Below are 23,100 nucleotides of genomic sequence, written 5' to 3'. Positions count from 1 at the left end.
TGGATTTTACATTGGGTTTTAAATATTCGGAAGACGCAACATTAAAATTCGGTTTAATTCGGTTTTAAGGGGGGGATTGTATATATGTTCTGGTTTTAAATATGTTGTGCGCCGCCCTGAGTCCCTGTCGGGAGAAGGGCGGCATATAAATTAAATTAAATAAATAAAATAAATAAATAAATAAATTGCAAGTCTATCAAACAAACCACATTAGCATGGCATGTAAAGCCAGATAATATTGAACATATTCATACAAAATGCATGAGTAATTTAAGATGCCCAAAGAAAAGTGCATATAACACCTCTGCTCCATGAACTGCACTGAGTGCTAATTTGCATCTGGATCTAATTCAAGGTGTTGATTGTGACCTATAAAACCCTACATGACATGGAACCAGGCTACCTAGTCAACCTATTCAGGAGGGGCTAAAAGATAGCTCTGCAGCTTCATGTGGAGAGCTCAGAGGAATAGGCTGCTGTGGGGCTGGTTAGTCTCCTGAAAGGCCTCCCTTCACCTTTTAACTATTTTTAATCTCTTGCCTTCTCTTAATTTTTTTTTAATTTTATATGCTATTTTATATTTTAACACTGTATTGTACACCACTCGTATTATACACTTCCTCTTTGAGGAAGATGGACAGTTCAGAAATGTGAAAAATAAAGAAATAATCCATTAAAAATAATGATAAGCATTTATACATATATATGAAATAAGTTCCCAGTGAATCGCAAAACATAATTCTTTGTTTATATGCAGATTTAGTTTAAAAGAAATTACTTAGTTGTCCATTGTACAATAATTGTGTTTATTAATAAATCCAAGCATCAATAAAATAATCAACTAATAATACACATAACTAAGGATCATGGTCAGGAAAAAAAAAAACCCACTCTCAATTTGCCATAAAGAATGATCCAACCTGTCAAACAATCAACCTGCAGAATGTTAGAATAGCCCTACTTCACATTCCTTCTGGAAAGCTAATAGGGTGTGGCAACCATCCCAATATCTGGGGGAGCTAATAATGACACTGAAAAAAGGGCAAAATTAAAAGGTGACAGTTCTTGCAATGAAAATAAAATAGATTGTTTACCTGCTTAAAATGGAGTATTACGAAGCATAAATTAGTAAAGCTGGCAATGGTTTTCCTGTAAATGAAGTGTTATTACTTATCCATGTGTTGCTGCTTTTTTTAAAAAAGTATTATCTTTAGTGTTCTCTATGTTAGAATGTACTACTCATGTGCATGACTGTGAACCAGGTGTTGACGAGGACCTCTGAAATTTTATAAATACTGTAGGCTTCTCTTGGCAAAAATAAGGAGCAGATGCCCATATATTCAGCTCTTTTTGTTTCCCAGAGTCTCTCCAGGCATGAGTGAGATCTTCCTACAATGATGGTAAAGACTTTTCCTGGATGGTGCATAACTTGTCCAGTGACCCCAGCCATTCTTTAAATATCTGTCAGGATTTGTCTTGAATGCCAAAAGAGGCCAACTGCTGTGAGCTGATTTGTTTTCTGAAGATGAAGGCCCTGCCCCATGAAAACATCCATAAATGGATCAATCTGTAAAATGTTGTGTAGCATACACTTATAAATTACCAGGGGGTCAATGTACCTGTGTGTAGCCAAAAAACCTCTGCTGATAATGCTATGATACAGTGCAGTGTCGTATCTGTATTGCTCAGACGATGTGATTATGGACAAACTGAGCTCTAGAAATTAGATTGGTCAAAAAGCTTTGTTCAGTCGAGTGATAAATGCGGCATGCCAGGAAAACATCAAAGAGACCGCTCTTAGTTTCCCATTTAAAGAATCAGTTGGGGAATGACATGCTAAGTAATTGTGTGGCAAGTTGTGTGTGAAAAATTATCCTGCTTGCAAAAATGCCATTGGTGATAGATAATCAGAAATTTCAACGGTCCTCTACATTTAGAAAGCACCTTAAATAACGATGCTTGTATAAAACCATTTGTATTTAAGGGGAAGCCTAAATAATTTATTGCTGAGCAGAAATTTATTGCTGAGCAGAAAAGGTAGATAAATGAGGAAATCCCAATGCAGTCTATCTAGCACAGTTGCCACACTAATTACAGATCAATTACCTGCCAGTTGTTTGCAACCTTATCAAAGAATATAGTAAATTTACTGAGGGAAGAGTGTGATAAGATGACTTTTCATTATTAGAGTAGATTTGTTGGAATAACTCTGGCACTGATTTAGTCAGGGCTTCTGTAGAAGTAATGTGATCTATAGGCAAGAAGCTTGAGAGCTGAAAAGATGAATCACTATTATCAAAGTCCTTGCTTATATATATATTTTTAATGGTCATTGAAAACTCCCTATCAGACAGCTGGCCCAGTTCTCTGCACTGATTGGCAGTATCCATCTATGAGCTCAGGCAGGACTTTCCTACAGCAGGGCTTTTCAACCTTTTCACCTATTGTACCACTTTTAGGATATGGCAACATCCAAGTACCACCAGTCACCTAGCAAGGTGTCAAAAACTTGATGATCCCCCCCCAAAAAGGAAAAAAGTGATGAAGTACAGGTAGTTCTCGACTTACAACAGTTCGCTTATTGACTGTTCAAAGTTACAATGGCACTGAAAAAAGTGCCCCCCAAGCCATAGCCGAGCAAGACACCTGCCTGCCCACCCGGCGGTGCTCTTCCTCCTGTCCGAGGTTTTCATTGTTGTGAGCATTTCTGTTGAGGATTGGCAGCGGGGGTGGGGTGGAGGGGTGTTTGGTTTTTATTCCCCCCATCTGCTGGGTGGTTGCAGCAGGTTTTGGTCACTTCACATGACCCTGGGACACTGTGACCGTCATAAATATGAATCAGTTGCCAAGCATCTGAATGTAAATCACAAGACCCTGGAGATGCTGCAACATTCCAGCTGATCGGTGCTTCTTCTGGGCTCAGCAGAAGTGCCAGGATCAGTGCTGAGCTGGAGCTGGAGCCTGGCGCTGATCCTGGCGCTTCCACTGAGCCCTGACAGCCCCGAAGAAGCACTGATCCTGGCATTTCCGCTGAGCCCTGACAGCCCAGCAGCTCCAGCCATCTCTCGCTCAGGCTTGTGTGGTGCTGCCACCGGTTCAGCTCATTCCCCTCCCCCGCTACCATTTTTCTAGGATGGTCACGTACCACCTGCCAGGTGCCAATGTACCACAGGTGGTACCCGTACCACTGGTTGAAAAGCCTTGTCCTACAGCCCTTGGAGATAGCAAGAACCAAACCTGGATCTTTCTGCTCTGCCACTGAGGGATGCTCCTCTGAGCAGATCATTGATTCCAGCCCCAAATCTACCACAATGCAACAGTTCTACATTTTCAAAAAAAATAAAAAAAAATAAAAAATGGTATGGGCAGTAATAAACCGCTAATGTTCCAGTTCCCTGAAGCCCTTTATAAAACTTCTAAGCAGCTCTGACCAACACGACTTCTTTCCTACTTACATTTCACTCCCTTTTAAATATGGAATCATGATGTGTGACTTTCCATTTTTTGATGATCTGCTTCCATCTTGAATTGGATTAATTCTTATAAGCCATATCAGCAAATAAATAGCCAAGTGGCTAGGGAACTTGTAAATTGAAATTCAACACATCTAATTTCCATTTGATTAGAGAAAAATGGCATGGGCTATTGGTCCAATCCTTCAGGGTTGTTCTAAGGTTTTATTTGTTATGTATTAATTATATGATAATATAGAGATCTCTGCAGAATTATCATCTTACCACCCACCACCCCAATTTTCTATTTTCTGTAAAAATAGACATCTGCACACATCATGGAGCTAAGTATAATAATTTCCAATGTCTGAGAAAAAGACTGCTATTAAAAGACTATGATTAGGAGTGATCCATGAGAATAAAAGTCTACAAGTAGTAATTTAAAAGAATTGGCTATCCAAAATAAGGTGCAGGACTCAGGAACTTTGCTCAATGTAGGCATAGCATATTAGATAAAATATATATAGTTTTTATAGATCTCTGGAATTGAAAAAAGTGTTTTTGAAACTACCATCTTTTGGCAAGGATACCTTGGAAAACTGGAAGTGATTGATACCAATTGAAGCCTACCGACTGCTTGCTGTGTATATAATATTAATTCCCAGTCTAATGCAACTCAACTAAAATTCAAAAGGAGTTACCTCTTGAACAAGTGCAAAAATCTTTATTACTTTTTCACCCCAAATTGAGTATTTTCCTAGGGGAGTATAACATTGCTCAAAGGAAAAAACAGCATAAAAGTTAAAACACAATATACTCTTGGAAAAATACCATCTGATAAAGATATTTGTGCAATGGAACCCTTGGGAAAAGGCCAGTTCTGTGTCCTCATTAGCACTCTGTGCTGAAATATACTCAAGCCAGGACAACAACCTTTCACTACCAGACAGTATTTCAACCCATCCTTCTTAAGCTAGCTGTCCCTGCAATGATTTCCCCTGTTAGTAACAGGAATAAAGAATTTGTAGTATAAGGTAGTGCAATAGTATATAATATGCAGCTTGCAGAAGCAAGTGTTGTCTCCCATATGTTGTCTTAAATTTTAGCACAACCCTTCCAACTCATAACTTACTGATTTTTTAAAAAATGTAAAACTCAATGTAAGGAGTCTGAAATATATGTTAAAGGTAACTAGCTTTAATATTATTAAATATATATTAAAATAACTAATATCTTTACCTCAAATTTTCTAATAAATGTAGAATTGCCTGTCTCCAGCGCTGCATATGCAACAATATTTGCAGACAGAAAACTGGCCTCTGTGTGGCAAACTTTGTTAGTAAACCAGAGTAATAAATGAATTCTCTAGTACTCACCAAACTTTCACCTTATTTTCTATTGTTGTTTTCTTTTCTTTCTGTTAATCGGGGTAGATCATAACCTTTAACCCTTGACACTGAATGGTTCAACCAGAGTACAACAGATCAGAGCTGTTCTCGATGTCCTTTGCCCTCCAATATGTCTGAAAGGCAACCTTCTCACAGAATCTGAGATAATCACTTCTGAAGACTTTGCACCCCTGGGGTTTCAAACAGCCAATTTAAAATCATGATTCTAGCAAACCCTCTCTGAAAGTTACAGTGCTGACTCCTGCCTACATTTTTATTTGAACGTAGTCTCTATTCCTATTTAGAAATATTCAAGATTTATGCACAATAATGTATATATTGTGTGACCCAATCTTTCTTTCCAAAGGAGAATCCAATATCTGTTCCAAGAAAAATCATGATTAAAGATGCAAAGGATCTCCCGTATTAAACTCACCTGAATCAACTTAAGAAAATATCCAATCTTTTGATGACAGACTTTACTTTTCATTGGGTTGCTTTAGAAACATCTTTTTTTATATTAGGATTGTCAGAGAGTGGAAGTGATTGTTGTTGTTTTTTAATTAGATCTGAGTAACATAGATATTTGGGTTACATTTAAGGTAATTTTTGTTAAATAATCACCTTCATGCCATGGAATGTTCTGTGAATAGCTCTTAAAATCTTTGGAAATCCTAGAAAGATACATTTGGAAGTAATATTTTAGCTAGATTTTTAAAAAGAAAAGTAACAGCATTTTTTTTTAGTTTTCTTAAATGAATAGCTCAGCAACAGATTCTGGATGAGAAAACTCTCATTAGAATAATATTAATGATCATATAAATACTGGAGAAAATCACAAAAATGCAAAGACCTACAAATAACAATAGAATAATTATGGCAAAAGAAAACAAAGGTAACATCAATAGTAACAGGTATCTTGGGTGCACCACCAGTCATTTGCAAAAAGCAGCTTTACTTAGAACAGCTTACATCCTAAAACAGTACTTTTAACACCACCAAACAAACCCTGCGTATCCCAAAGGCACGGAAAGACTTGATAGTCTTTCCGTGGATCTGGGATAGGCAAATGCAGTCTAAGCATCTATGTTGCCAACCATAATAATAACAGGACAAAGAAGCAATAATGGGAAATGGGAAAAACTGCCAGAAATACCATTTGCCTGCAAAGAAGAATTATTTTTAGGTAGATAAAGTAATAGAAAATGAAGATGCTAAATAGATAAATTAATAGAAAGTGAAGATGCAAACGTGCTCTGGGACTTTAGAATTCAAACAGATAGGCACCTACCACATAATACCCCAGATTTAACAATTGCCCATAGGAAAGACAAAAAAGTCTGGTTAGTGGACATTGCAGATACCTGGAAAGAACAGAATAAAACAGAAAGGATTGGACAAAATCACAAAATACAAAGACATGCAAATAGAAATAGAACAACTGTGGCAAAAGAAACCAACGGATAGCAGCAATAGTAATACAGTAGGTGTCTTGAGTGCCATCCCAAAACTGGAGCACCATTTAAATCACCATCACTCAATCACAAAAGGCAGCTTTACTTGGAACAGCTTAAATCCTGTGATGATATTTTTATCTCCATCAACTGCCTATCCCAGGTCCCTGAGATAGAAGGACTTGATAGTTGGACAAAAATCCAGTCTAAACATCTGGCTGACTGCACAACCAACCACTACCACCACCATCACCACCACCACCACCATCATAATAGTATTATTATTATTATTATTATTATTATTATTATTATTATTATTATTATTATTATTATTATTATTATTATTAGTCATTGCACAGTCAGCCAAATATTCAGACTGGATTTGACATTTTCGTCTACCTATCGAGTCCTTACCAAGGACCTGGGATAGGCAGATATGGATGTTTGATAGTATTACAGATATCGTCACAGAATGGAAGCAGTTCCTAGTAAGGCTGCCTTTTGCAATTGACTAATGGCAAATTTGTCAATGCCAATGGTGTTCAAGTGGTCCTTCAGTTGTTTTGGGATTGCACCTAAGGCAACTATTACTATTGGTACTACCCTTGCTTGCCTTTGCCACAGTCGTTCTATTTCTATTTTTAGGTCTTTGTATTTTGTGATTTTCTCCAGTCCTTTCTCTTTTATTCTGCTCTTTCCAGGTATTATTATTATTATCGTTGTTGTTGTTGCTACTGCTGCTATTTAATAATAACAACAATAAGGCTTTGTAGGCTTTTAAGATGGCAGGAAAAGGGCACAGATACCAGCTATTAGGAATTTGACAGCAGGATTCACCAGGAGAAAGAGATAAATGTCTCAGAGAAGTAAATTAGCAAATCTCTGCATAGTCACCTGTGAGTGCTGAAAAAGCCCTGTCCTAAACACTGAAAGGTTGTGGTCTGTGAGTTGCTGATTGCCTCTTGTGGGAGACTGAATAATTTTTTATTTTGAGCAAGCAGAGACTGCTGTAGAAATTGTAGAAGGAAAATAATGCAGCCAGTTCCCAGGAGGAAAATGACAACGAGTGAGTTCATTGAGCAAGTGAGCAGGATTGCTAACATGAATTTGGCTGCAGACTTCAACTGGACTGAGAGAAAAGGAAGAGAGAAAACTGATCAAAGAAGCTTTGTACTGTATTCTGAGGGATTATGTGCTCAGCAGTGTGAAATGTCATTCAGGTCATCTCTTAAATAGCTGTTGATTATTAGATTGTCTAGAGATATGCTGCTAGTATAAGAGAGTATGAATATGGCTGTAGTGCACAAACCCTCATTCAGAGTTTGTATTTCTGAGCTTCAATCTCCTATGGAATTCAATTTAGCGTACATTCACATTTTTGGTGTTCACTACTGCTCGCCTAATTAAGGAGTTGTGGATAATGTGCATTTATGGGGAACTTTAATTAAATATATATGGGGTGTACAATTTTATCATGCACGGTCCTTCCAGAAAATGTGTCATTTATCTTGCTTTATTATTTTTTTCAGAGAATGGAGTAAGGCACAAGGGCATATTCAATAGGCATACTCATTTAAGGAAATTGTTGAGGAAATGTTGCAAGGCTATAGTCACTGTATAACTATAAAATTGTTGATATTAAGGGAAACCAGTATATATGGATATAAAGAAAGAAGATTGTAATAAACCCAGACAAATTATAGGTAGGTTTCCAGGGCAGCAAAGAACACCCTAATATGAAAAGGAATTCAATACAATAAGAGATTTTTGTAAAAAAAAAAAAAAAAAAAAAAAAAAAAAAAAAAAAAAAAAAAAAAAAAAAAAAAAAAAAAAAAAAAAAAAAAAAAAAAAAAAAAAAAAAAAAAAAAAAAAAAAAAAAAAAAAAAAAAAAAAAAAAAAAAAAAAAAAAAAAAAAAAAAAAAAAAAAAAAAAAAAAAAACAAGGTAAAGGTAAAAAAAAAAAGATAAATTTCAAATAATTTTATTGAGGAAAAAACCTAGAGAAAAGCAGAAGACCACAGAAAAAATTAGTAATGATCTAATTTTATTTTTTTTTAAAAAAGGATACAGGAAATAAAAATTAAAATTCAATAGGCCCAAAGAAAAAATATAAACAAGAAGCTGGATTTGTAGAGATGATTTTAGGAAGCTAAAGTTAAAAATTAGCTGAAATTGATGAAGGACAAAGAAATAGTTGCTTCATAAAGGAGGCAAAAATGCAATAAATAGCAGAGAAAAGCAGACCATTTATCTTATTCTTTCCCTGAAAAGAAAAAATAGAGTCTAAGGAAACTGTGAAGAGCTTTTGAAAAAAGGATTCCAGTTCAAGTTTTACAGGAGCACAGGGAATAACAATTCACGTAGTATGAATTTCTAAATCCAGATGAACTAGTTAGTATCAGCTGAGCAGAAGAAGAAATTCCACAGTTATTCCAGCATACACTGACATTTTTTAAAAAATCCTAGAAGAATTCGGTATCAAACCATTTCTGTGCTATTGCTAAGAAAATTATACAAATTTAGTTGCCAAGAGTCAACTTATCTAGAGGGAAAGTTTTAAAAATAATGGGTAGTTATTAGTTATTCTGTACCATTCCAGAGTGCATGACACATCATAATGGCTCTGATACAGAAAAGTAATTCTAACTGAAACTTAGAGAAAAAAAGAAAAAAATCTTAGAGGGAAAAAAAGTAAGAGCAAGTCAAAAGTATGATCAGTTAATGACAGTGCTGGTGAGTGCCCCTTTACAGGTAATCTCCACTTAGTCTATGTAATTGGGACTGGCAATTGCATTGCTAAGCAATGCGGTCCATAAAAAATGAAAAATCACCCGACCGCACCCTGCTTGCGAAGTCAGTTCTGGCTGCAGCCTTTTAAGTGAATTGCTGTGGGTCATTAAGCACAATGTCATGTGACCCCAGCTTTTGACTTCCTGCCACCTTCCCCCAATGACTTTGCTTGTGGGAAGTCGGCTGTGGGGGTTACAAATGTTGATCTCATGACTGCAGGATGCTGCAATGTTATAATTGCAAGCTGATAGCCATGCACCCACATTGCATTCTTGTAATCTTGGGAACACTGCAACAGCTGCAGATTCAAGAGCCCATTTTAACTCCTCTTATTCAGTGCCGTCATAACTTCCAATATTCATTGAACAAGTGGTCAGTAAGTAAGGGCTACTTGTATTTGAAGTGTTTAAACAGAGGCAAGAATACTCGTCTTTGAGATGAACTCCTGCACTGATCTCGAGTTTGCATTCATTGGCCCAATTGTCTCCTCTCAGCTCTGTTATTCTGTGGCTATTAAGTATATATGTCTTTTTTTCCTGCCAGATAAAAGTCAGTCTGGTTTGCAAAATTTCCTCAATAATGTTCTTTTAGTTGAAATTAGTGCTGTACCGAATGCCCCCTTTTTACCCTTTTTCACTCAAAGTAGTAGAAAAGAAATTGCTTTAAAAACTATTTAAAAAGGAGAAGAAAGGAGTTATGCAATCCTCTCATGGGTAAAAAGCAGTATTTTTGTGTTTAGTTTAGTTACAAATTAAAGGATGTGTAAGTGTTTTTTTCTCCCGCTTTATAAACATATCACTAGCAACATGTCATCTGCAACTCCTCAATTTCCAATACTCAAACTTCCATGAGTTATCTGTTTGCATGCTGTACTAACAGATCAAGAGCATGGGTGGCAGGGAATCAACCTACCTTACCAGTAAGAGTCTTTGGGCAGGAAACCCCTAATGCTTCACCTGCCTATCTCAAGTGACACAGAGAGTATCTAAATGGGGGAACTGGAAGGCAGTTCTCAGCATAACTCAAATAATTCCAAATAGGCTGTTCAAAACTCTTCAAAGCTGGAATTTGAGAGGGGGGGGAGGATGTTACACTTAGTTGCAATTTTTGGCACAGCATTGCAAGAGAAATGTATTGCAGTTGAGAAATGCCATGTTTAAATAATCTATGAAAATAATTGTGCATGGGCTAGGCTATAAAATGTTTTGAAAATATCATCCTTCTTTGCAGCGTATTAGTAAATGTGTTAACTTCTCAGAATAGAAAGTCAGCATTCTATATTATATTGATTAAATACCTGTCATCAAATTTTAGTGTGCATCTCCTGGTATTTATAAACCACAGATATTTTCAGCAAACTGCCATGCTTTTTTTAAGTATTTCTTTTTGAAAAGAAAAATATCTTGATGACAAATAACAAAGTGTATAATCACTTAACCCTGGAAGATATTTGCTAGTTGCCCAATATATTTATATGCCTAATTATTTTATTCTGATGAGAGCTGCAGTTACAAGAAGAATTAAAGAGCTCTTAATGACACCACATTTTGAACGGAATTGCCATAAGAGGTTTTACAATTGGTTATATATTATTCCACATATAGATTTTACCAATTCTATATTGCTTTAACTGGTGCTTTGATTTATTTCAATTTTCACTTCTTTATTTTTAAAGCTTTGTGACAGGTAAGAATAATTTAAGAGGAAAATACCAAAAACACTATGCCTTTCCTGCCAAGACACTAACATGCAACTAAATGTGATGCCTGAGGAGGTCAAAACACAAAAGATATGCAGCTGACTTTCTAGAAGGATGTTATGGAGAAAGAATGTAAAACATATACATGAGTTATATACAAACTGAGGTTAAAAAAAAACGTACCTTGAAAGGGTTCTCTCCAAAATGAATGACAAATAAATGTAACTGCATAGTTTTTAATCTGATTTTTATTCTGGATCAAACCATCAAAGGAAACTTTTAGGAAAGGAATGTCTGGGTTCCAACTGCCTGTGACATAATTTGGCTTAGTGTGCTATATGAATTCAGAAATTGTGAATGATAAACAATGATTTATCGCTAGGATCCCCCATCTAGCATTTGTGGGAACCAACTTGACTTTGATTACCTGCCTTGGAGTTGCCTAGATACTCATGCAAAATGAAAAAAAAATGGAACTGGCTCATTAGGTCTTTTTAAGAATGCCCTTAGTTTCACCTGAAAGCCATTTGCACAGCAGTTGTACCCATAAGATACAAGAAGCAAGTGGGTCTCAGATAAAACCACCAGAATTAGTGATCAAAGAAACGTAACCAAAGCAGTAAGCAAACATGAGGAAGCAAAGAAATTGAATGCAGACCAGAAGGAAAGTTACTGGGACCAGCAAGCACCTTGAAGAGGACGGCAAGAAGGGCCACACCATGAGTGTATTTGTGTATGTCAAAAGAATTTGAACACCATTTCCTGTCCATAAAAGCACCATCAATAACAAGCAAGGCAAAGAATTGTCTGACCAACAAAGTGTCAAGAACAGATAGTGAGAAATACAGAAGAGCTGTATGCCAGCAACAAAGAGCTTCAGTCTCCTCAAGATGATGAGGAAAGGGAAGCAGGATTAGAACCACCCATCCTTCAGGAAGAAATTATTGCAGCAATGAAGCAACTGTCAAACAAAAAGACCCCCTGTGTATAGATATCATACTTGCAAAAAATATGGGAAAGGAACATATGGTAACTGGATTGGAAATGATCAGTGTTCATTCCATTACCAAAAAAGGGCGACTCCAAGAATTGATCCAATTACTGCACAATTGTTCTCATGCCTTGCACTAGAAAGATTTATAGTAAGATTATGCAACAATGTTCGATCATCAGAAAGAAACTTACCAGATGTTCAAGCTAGCTTCTGAAGGGGCTGTGACACTCATGACTTTATTGCAAATTTGTGCTGGATCATAGAAAAAACTCAATAATATCAAAATAACTTCTACTTCTGCTTTATGGCTATAAGGAATGTAGCCAATGACAAGCTGAGGAAAACTCCAAAAGACCTGGGGTTGTCTACACATTTTGGTCAAATTAATGCAGTCACTATATACAAATCAGGTTGTTACTGTATGAATGCCATATGGAGACCCTGATTGATTCAAGATAGAAAAAGGAATGTGGCAAAGTTTCATTCTTTTACCTTTTTTATTGAAACTCCATGCCAAAGTGTTCATGAGAAAGTTGAAACCTGACAGATAAAAAATCAGAGTAAAGATTGGAGGAAATTAGATCAACAATCTTCAACATGCTGACAACATAACTTTGCTCTCAGAAATCAAAGAAAACCTGAAATATCTGATCAAAAAGATTATAGAAGAAAGTTAGAAGTTTGGCCTTTTCCTGAACATCAAAAAGACTATGCTCATGACCACGGCGAGAAATGAAAATGTAAAAATAACAATTGACTGTGTGGAGATTGAATGTGTGCAAGAATTCATTTTCCTAGGATCACTGATTGATCAAAGCAGTGAATACATTCCAGAAATAAAGCATTGAATTGCATAGCAATGATGAATAAGAACTGAGTATGGAAAAGCAAGGATATAGGCCTGGCAATTAAGTGCAGATTAGTGTGCATTATCATCTTTCCCAATTGCTAAAGTTGGACTACGAAAAAACTAGACATGAAAAAATCAATCCATTTGAGCTGTGATGTTGGAGAAGGCTCCTGCATACTCTTTGGACAGCAAAAGTGACAAACAAATAAGTACTGTATTAAACCAGAGGCACATTGCTGCAAGGCCAAATCACAAAATTCCACCTTACTTATTTTGGACATGTCATGTGGTCAAACTCACTGGAAAAAGCAGTTAGCTATGAAAGGTCAGCAGTCAAAAGAAACGAGGCTGCCAAAAAACATCATTGCCTGACACTATCAAAGTGACACCAGCCAAAGTTAAAAAAACAACAACCGAAAGCTGTACAATATAAAAATTGTGGAGGGAACTGTTTCATAGAATCACCAAGAATCAAACAAAATTGAATGGATAACCTCATCATCAAATCCAAAAACAGCAACCCAAAATAACAACACATCCCATTTTATCCCCGATCAAATACAATAAATATATCTTCTAGAATGATCTTTCTCTGAAATTCTTTCAGATAGTTGTTAATCCTTACTGCAAAATTCTTCAGTGCTTTGAACCATCTTTTTTGTCAATCCAACAAAAGGAAATTATTCCAATTGTCCTCTGGAATTGTCATTTTTATTTCCTTCTTAGTTTTTAATCCTTATGAGGCTTTCTCTTTATATCTAATAACAAATTCTTATTCAGGGTCTCTTTCATATTTCATTTTTTTTTTCATATTTTTTCAGGTAAAAACATATTTTTTTCAAGTAAATTTTGCTGCATATCTTGTTTTGTAACATCTTCAGAAAGAAACTGCTCTCAAGAAGATATACCAGAGCAGACATAATTGAATAAAATTCCCAATGAAGGTTGTGGTTCAGTTTCTCAAAGATATTTCAAAACCCTATTATAAGTTACCTGTCTTATTATGTGTCCAATCTCAAAAACATTTTTCCCACACGTTCACACATTTACTCTTTAAAGATGGTTTTAAAGTCTCAATATTCAAAGTTCTGGCTGAAGCAAGTATGGTGAATTCTCCCGTCTCTCAATTCCACTCCCACTCCTACACATCTCTGTCTCGTGATCTCTTTATGAGAGGCAACTGCAAGGAGAAACAGCTTGGGCAATCTCATGTCTCTCTCTTTTATACAGAGAACATCATAGGTGCCATTCTACTCATCAGTTCCCTTGCTAATGCTACAAATGTTGCCTCTATTTTTCCACAGAGCTGTCTTCAGTCCAGCATCTTCTCCTGGAAACCAACAATAGTTTAATTCTAATCATACATAATAAAAAATAAAATGCCCTATTAAGGAGCTAGTAGCATTAAAATGTTTACATCAAATTATTTGTTTAGGGATATGAAATCAGTCTTCCAAAGTAGGTCTGTTCAAGAATCAGATATTGCAAGGACTATTGGAGTACTTTATTGTTACAGAATGTGATAATAGAATCATGAAAGCATCCCAGAATTTCTTTTTGTCTTTTGTTATATGATGCAGAAGCAAGGTGAGGTTATTTTGAGTCTCTTCTTTGCAGTTACTTCTTTCTCAATATTTTGTTTACTGTCCTTTTTATCTGTTAATGGCTTTGGATTCCTTTTATATTTCTTCTTCCCTCTGTATACAGATTGGATTAAAAATGTAATTTTCTGAGCTATAAGTAGCAACTGGGAGAAAATTTGAATACAAATCTAACAACAAATAAATGCACTAATTTATACTTGCCATTGAAATCCCAATTTGCTATCGCTATTCAGGATGAAATTTCGAAGTGCATCCACTCCCCAAAACTTGCTTTAAATAATAGTTTCGTAAGCTATCAAAAATTCATTATACACTCCTATACATGCATATTGGGAACTGTCCTCCTATAGTTAATGAATTTCAACTTCTGCAAACATACTTGGGAATGCTAATTTTAGTCAGTATTTAGCCACTTAAGAATCTCTGTGTATATTATTATGAGTTTTGAGTTTCATGATGGAAGAAAGGCATAAAATAAAACAGAAAAAATTATATTCAAGTAAGGACATAACCTTGGATGTTCTGTCAGGCCTGGAAGATCTTAGGCAGGTTTAAATGAAATAGCAAGCTTTGTAGGGCTATTAAACAAATCTGTCCTAGATGAAGCTTCATTAGGAACCTTATAAAAAGGTTCCTGAAAGAACAACTGAAATGATCAGGGCATCCTTTTTAACAAAGGAAATTCACAAGATAAGAACTTTTTCACTTTCAGTAAGACTCATATCAAACGACTAGAATTTAGATGATCCAATTAAATTGATTGGCATAAAGTTTAAGACCAGAGAAAGAAATAAGTTTTTCCTACAATGAATAATTAACATCTAGAATTCATTTCTGAAGTTGTAATGATATGGTATTGACGAGGTTAGAGTACACATAAGAAGAATGAAATATTAGCTAGCCTTATTTTTATGATCTTTATGATAGTTAAATGTGACAGTGAGAAGCAACGCATTTCTAATTACCAGACGGAAGGGAAAAACCACAGGAGAATCCTGTTGCCCTCATATCCTGTGCTAATAAATTTCTCAGTAGCATCTGGCTGGTTAAGACAAACTATACTGAATTAGGAATAACTTTTTGGTCTAAACAATGAGGCAGTTCTTAAGTTCTTGCTACTGAATACCATTAGAATATGAAAAGAGAATATTTGGTTCAAAGAAAAGGCTTACCTTTTCCAGTATCTCATTTCCAAAGAAGTTAATCAGATGCTTTGGGAAGCCCATAAATAGGATATTAAACAACAATCCTTTAAAGACTATTGCTCTCAAGCAACTGGCAATTTAGAAATATTCTGCTATTGAATTTAAAACTATATAGCAACATTTCTTAGCATGATACTATCCAGCTGTGTGGATATTCTGACTGAGAAGCCAGGGAGTTGAAGTCTATGCATTTGAAGGATGCCCAAAATATAGTATGACTTATAATTATTAGTAAACTTATCTTTTCTACTGCACTATCTAAAGAAGTTCTTTGTTTTGTCTGTGTTATACCTTCCATTTTGCAGTATCATTGAACATTTCAGGCTCTCATATTATGAGAAAGGAAGAAAATTGTATTTGTACTTTGCCCATAGCGTGTATTATTGTCATGTTGCCTTAAGTGCCATTTCTCTAAACAAAAAGCATTAAATATTATGACCTTTCCTTGATTCCCATTTGACTTAGAATGCATGCTCTATAGTGTGGCTAACCTTGCAAACCCCAATCTGCAATTGCTACAATTTGTGACAGAGGATTCATAATCCAAGACACTGCAATGCAGAAAGAACATCGTGAAACAGATTCACATCCAGATTAAAATAGGACTAGATAAGTCATTGGATCACTGTTTCAAAGATATGTTTTTTAATTTTTTGTACCTTACCCCTTTTATCCTCATTTTTCACCATAATGAAGATTTTATCTGATTACTTTGGTTGTCTCCTTATAGTGTCGCAAAGAAGTTTACAGAAAAAAAATTGAACCTAAGAAAGTCAGAAGAGTTTAAATTCTACTGGGTTTAGTGTGGCTCAATCTCATCCAAATGGCAACTAATGCACCATTTCTATGCCATGATTTACTACATCATGGTGTCAGTAAATCACAATTAGCTGAATTTAAAGAATATACTAATTCAAAACCATGATTCACCATTCACAATGTTTGGATTTGCTCAGCAGACTAAATCAAAACTAACTAACCCACTAATGGGCACACAATGTGTGCTTCTCCTAAGGTTATTAACTACAATTCCCACTACAACTCCCAACAGAATTATAGATGATTGTGTGGGAGATTGCAGTATATGAACCAGTTCTGTTCAAAAAATGGAAAGTTAGCTTAGATGATGATGGAAAGTTTTAGTAGCCTTTGATGTGCCCCTCAACTTGCTCTCAGCATAAAATAATCTAATCTGTTGTCTGCTTTCAAATATTTTAAAAATTGCTTAGAGGAGACAAATGTTACACAGCAGAATCAAGCAGACACTCCTTACTGACATTTACTGAAAGTAATTTTCCTCTACAGACTCTTATAAAAATGCAAGTCAGGTACTGTCTGGAAATGTGGGTATTTTAAAGTGAATGAGGAATATGTAATTGTGAGACAAAGTAGTGTGGCAATTTTAAGTTAGCTTTATGTGAGAAACTGGGGAGGGGATATGGGGCATCAGGGAGAAGCAATGATGCTGAAATATTTCCCCAGGGCTAAAGAAGGTAGCTGAAGTAGGCCGTTTACTTTTGTCTTGTAGACTTTTGTGTTGTTTTTAGTTGTTGGACCACTAATTCCATGAAACTGTTATTTGTCTTACTGGATAATTTGCAGTGTGCCAGTCAAGGCTTGTAGTTACTTTTTTATTCATATGCATAATAGAAAATGATAGTGATCCTTTAACTTGAGATCTAACTATCCCTGACATTAAAAAAAATTCGAAGAAAAGAATGCTGATTATGGCCTCTTATATTTTGGAAGAAGAACTGCTAAATGGATAAGAAGAGCTAAACAGTGCAAAGTAAATAGAAAAAGGTTCAGCAGAGGCTGGAAAATGTTCTCCTTTGCTTGCTCATCTGGTTGCTGACTGTCTGAATAAGTAGTCTGAATCCAGCATGTTATATACTTGATAAACTTTTAATTATAATTAGAATCAAAACAGAAAGGATCTAATGTGATGGATTTTTTTTTAAAAAAAGAATTCCCTGAAAGGTTATGGGCAGAACTGGCTTATTTCAGAAGGCAAACATCATAGTGTACTTAGGTGTACAAATATCCTCTACTCTGCCCAGTTTTTAGGCAGCATAGAAGCAAAGCTGCTTGGATAACATTTCTACAATACACATATGGTTTATGTTCCAACATTATTCCTTCCTTTGGACAATGTATGTGATCATCCAGAAAGAAGGGAGAGTTAAAAGTTGGTACTCCACACATTCTCACCAGCTTTCTCTAATGGGTGAACTGGGAAGGGATGACCAAAACAGGAAGCAAGTTGATATGTCTGCCCCCAGATCTCATACACCTAAGAAACGCAGCTCAGACAATGATATTTGGATTATACTGATGCATTTCTGTAAGATATCTCATTTTTTCAACAAGCATGAACATTTGGGATCCAACTTGTGAAAAGTTTTGCATTCAGAATACTTCACTAGGACAATTCCTTTAATTGCTTTCCTAATAATTTGTGACCAAATAAGTTTGAAAAAAAGATGCAGGCATACATATTACAGTTTCCTACTACTACTCAGTTTCCTTGAAATTGAAATGCTATCCCTACTACTGAAGTATAACACACAGAATATAGAAAAACTTACTTCTGAGTAAGCATGCATAGAATTAAACTGCACTACTGTCAGTTGTTGTTTTCCCCCCTCCAAGAACAAAGGCATAGCTTCCTTTTATTGTAATTTTTGTGAGACAAGAATGCCTCCCTGTGCACAAGTTCCATTTACAAAAAAATTGCTATTCTTTGATGTAGTCCATTTAGTTTGCACTTCTTTTCTTTTAAATGCACGTGTTGGTCCAAATTAAATGGTGAGAGAGCAGACAAACAAGCAAACAAAACATGCCTCTCTTGGTGCTGACTCTCAAATTGGTTCCTTCTTGTTAGGGAAGACCATCTTTTATTTTTAATAGAAAACGTCTGACAGAGACAAAAGACTAAGAAAGGAGTGTGCCTCATGTGAAAATGCCGATGGGGAGAAAAAATCTCAACCATCACACAACACCTCGGTCCCTGTAAATGAATCAAGCATTGTTGAAGCACATTGTAATTTATCCAGCTGTGTATCTACATCTGTTAGCTTAATAGGTGTCACAAGGCTCAATTTTAAATGACTTCAAATCTATAACTTTGCTCACACAATAGACTTCAGGAAAGGGGAAAAGAGGCTTCGGTGTTAAAAGACCCTAGCTCACTGTATCAATTCAATCAGCCGAATGGCTGACATTAAAACTTTCTATCCTCCGCTACAGCTTTTCCCTATCTCAGCTTCTTTGCACTATTCCTCCTCCCTTTGCCCTCTCCATCAGTCTCCACAAATGTTCAGGAACATGCATTATAGATGAACAAAGATGCTCTATTGTTTGTGGGATGCCATCCCGATTGAGGTTTCTTACAAAAGATGTATATGACATGCTGCCATTTTCCCTCTTAATTACACCTGAAATTTCAGCTATCAGGTTCAGCGTCCCATTCGTTCTTGTTTCCCAAGTTGAAACTTTTTTCAAAGGCTTTCTTATTTGGCTGTTGATGACTGGCAGGAAATCATGCCTCTGAAATTGACCTTGATTTAAAGTATGGAAGGGGGACATATCTCTTAGGTCTCCTCCTTTTGCCTTTTCTCAAGTTTGCAAGTAATTGGCAAGAACTTTCTCCCTTGTCTATTTCTTCCGTTGCACAATATCCTAGCAAAAGTTATGTACAGTAGCATCCTAATTTGTTCAGTGTGCCACAAAAATAATTTGTATACATACAAAAATAGCATGTGGTTTCAGCTTAATAACAAGTTAGAAAGCACAATCATATGCATATTTGCATAGAAGAGGCACAACATCCATTGAACCCAGAGAAGATAGGATGGCAACTGAACTCCTTCACACAACTAGTTAAAAATGATTGAAAATGATTGATTAGTATCTGAGTAATGAATTCAATTTTGCATTGTTTAAAAATAAATTAAAAAGTAAGAAATTTTTTATATTTCTGAGTTAACCAATGCAGCAGAGGGAATCTAGTGAAACATACCTTACTCTGTTATTCACTGTTATATTTTATTTATTTTTTTAGATAGTAGGCTTCCTGCAGGTTTTAGAACAATCAATATTTCTCACTTCTATCTAACCATCACTGACTGTGCAACTTCCATTAATTTTAGCAGGGCTTGGTTTTAGAGTCTTTTATTGAAATGAATAGAATTGTGCACCAGGTGTCTGACATATTGTTAGTGCAAGCTGTTAAGATAATGGAACATGATTAATTTGCCTTGCTTTTCTCTTTCATAATGATACAGTAAAGTTCACTTTTTCTAGGATTACCTTTGTTAGGGATGTAGAAAATAGCATCATGGTGTGTGTTTGCACCTGTGGCTTTTAGTCTGTTTCTTTAATATCAATTTGTCTGTTAGTTCCCAGTTCAAACTTATCTCTCTTCATATATAGACAATTCCTTTTCCTCAGCCATATAGGCTGAATATAGCCCAAATATATAAGAAAGAAAATGCCTAAAGAAAACCAAAGAAGATCTTAAAGTCCAAACTTAGTGATGGAAATACCATTAATAGCAATAGCAATAGCACTTAGACTTATATACCACTTCACAGTGCTTTACAGTTCTCTCTAAGTCGTTTACAGAGTCAGCATATTGCCCCCAACAATCTGGGTCCTCATTTTACCAACCTCGGAGGATAGAAGGCTGAGTCAACCTTGAGCCCGTGAGAATCGAACTGCCAAACTGCAGGCAGAAGAAGTAGCCTGCAGTACTGCATTCTAACCACTGCGCCATCACAGCCCAAGGTGATTCCAGTCATTAGACATGCAGCTGGACTGTGTTCAAACTGAAGTAGAAGCCCTGGGTAGGAAAACAGAAAAATATGACATTGAATCATGTCTTTGAATAACATTGAATCACAATGCAGTGATATTGACATAAAGATGGGTCATACAATAAATCAATCCAAAGTGGATGGACTTGATTAGAGCAGCAATGGTACACTGAAGGCCTGAAGGGCTAGACAGGAGATAGATGATCCTGGATAAAATCTTTCAATATGATTGCTAAGAGTCAACATTGACTTGATGGTACATAAATAAATCACACAACCATCCCCTTGCTTAGAAAACTTTCTTCCATAGCTTTCCTTTCTTGATTTCCTGAAGGACATATCCTACAACTACTACTTTCCATCTAGAATTAATTTTGCTAGTGCTCCCTGAAGAACTCCCTGGAAGATGCAGTGGCAATATTTACTATCTCCTTGCTTCTCCTGTTCCACTGCTCCTCTTCATTATAAGTTCTTTTTCTTCCTACTGACTATCTATGACAGTGGTTCTCAACCTATGGGTCGCGACCCCATTTGGGGTCGATCGACCATTTCACGGGGGTTGCCAAGCAAGGCTGTCCACCATTTTTTTCCCCCTTTTCCGGCGGGTGCCTTACCTCCCTTGAGCTGGGCCAGTTGGTGGTCGGCCTGCTCCGTCTCTGCCGCTTGCCAGCCACGCCTCGGCCGGCGCAGGGGGCGGAACCATGCATGCACAGCGCTCCCGGGCAGGGAAAGTCCTCGACTTACGACCGGTTTAGTCCTCGACTTATGACCGGTTTGGTCCTCGACTTACGACCGGTTGGGGGTTGCGGCATTAAAAAGGTTGAGAACCACTGATCTATGACAATATGCTGTATCATCAACTTGTCCTACAAGTATCAACTACAATTCTCAGAACCTCCATCAGTGTGCTGGGAGTTCAGTACCTTTGCAGCAACATAGGCTGTATCTTTAGCTCTTTCACATTTTTAAGTTTACAGCCTTGCCTTATTTTTCTCTATCAATATTCCAACCTTTCTTGTTGATTTCAACATTCTTGCTGACAATTTCAGGCCCAGCTGACTGGCCCAATCAGTCAGGCTGATGGATTCTTTTTTAATCTCTAAGAACTACTCTGTTATTAGCCTTTTCTAGATGGCTTTTTTCTGACCGTGTTAAGCAACATTTCAACATTGCTCATTCTCTGTCTTTGGTCTCCCCTACTTTCTGTGACTTGTGATGAATTGTTGCTGGCTCAGAAATATTCTAGCCTTCTGTTTATTCCCATTCTCTGCACCTACATATTATCAGTTCTTCTCTGTTTCTGCCTGTTGCCTCTGGGTTTTTATTTTTGTTGTTTTGGATCACTTTCCTGGTCAAGCAAAGCTATTGTCGAGCTGAAATGAAGTACATGATGCATTGCATTTATTCACATCCATCTACTATTATGTTAGCCTCTTACAGAACTTCTGGTTGCATGAATTAAATTTATTTTGTAATATATTGAGGTAGAGATCTTTCTTTTCCTTATAATAATCTGTAAAGCACAAGTATATTGATATGCAGTTATTGTCATAATTAATATCCTTGATCCTTGGCTCACCTTCTTATTCACTGATATTATTTCCTTCCTGCACTTGAAAGTCATTTACTATATGCCTACAACATCACTGCCAAGGACATTTCTATATAAACAGGTGATACATAAAATTAACCAGTATTCAGTAGTCCAGTATAATAAAACAAGCTTGTTAGGAATAATGCAGAATTATTTTTGATTGAATAAATTATAGTGATTTTTCTCAATATATCTACTATTGGAAAGTCCAGTTTTTCCCCTCTAAGAAAAAAGCAAGCTTGGAAAGGTTCAATTGATTTTAGACAAAGCAGAGACAAATAAAAACATGGTGCAAAATAAGGGAGCTATTTGTATTGTTTAGAATCAGAAATTAATTGTGGTCTTCTAAATATCATGACATTCACCTAGAAGACTAAATTCAAGGTTATCTGCAGCAATGACCAAACAATACACAGTTTGTGTTCAGAAAGAATTGGAGCAAATAAGTATAAATTAAATCTATCTTATGGAGTAAGTATTTGTTAAACTTAAAATTTAAATAGAGAACCAGTTTGGTCTAATGGTAAAGGCACCAACCTAGAAACCAGGAAATTATGAGTTTTGAGGCCTGAAAGCTGGTTGGGTGACTTCAGGCCAGTCATTCTCTCTTAATATAACCCATCTCATAAGGTGGTTGTTGTGCGAAAAATAGAAAGTGGAAGAAGTATTAGGTTTGTTCACCATCTTAAGTTATTTTTAAAGGTAATAAAAGTGAGATCTAAATATATGCATAAATAAATATATGACAATTATAACACAATTTTTCTCTGGAGGAAAAATAATATATATATTTGTTCTACTTTGAGTAAAGCAATTATTTAAATGGTAAAGGACATAGTTTTATTTTAGGCACCCACATCTAAAGGAAATGAAATTATGTAATAATCCAATGGGCATGATGTTCAAAGAAAGAAAACAAAATAATAACAGCACCAACTATAAACAGCCTTGTTTAAAGCAGTGCAATGGTCACCAAATTCCCACTTAATGAGATTTTCAATTTCTTTCTCTAATCTCATACAACAATTCTGTTTATTTCTGACTTCTGATCAAATACAAGGCCTTTCTATGAATAAACAACAAAGGGTTTTCATAGAAAACCCTTTTCAAGAATGCAGAATAGAATTGTGGCAAACGAGTGTACTGAATAATAGCACGAATTTTAACTTGTGTACCAGTTATGCCCATTTGTTGCAGATAGTGATTTGAATACCATCATCCCTCAGTCAAATTATAGGATATTACAAATGTTTC

Source organism: Protobothrops mucrosquamatus, unplaced genomic scaffold, assembly GCF_001527695.2.
Source record: "Protobothrops mucrosquamatus isolate PMUCROS unplaced genomic scaffold, P.Mucros_1.0 scaffold622, whole genome shotgun sequence".
Classification (NCBI taxonomy): Eukaryota; Metazoa; Chordata; class Lepidosauria; order Squamata; family Viperidae; genus Protobothrops; species Protobothrops mucrosquamatus.
Note: the sequence above shows the minus strand (reverse complement) of the source record.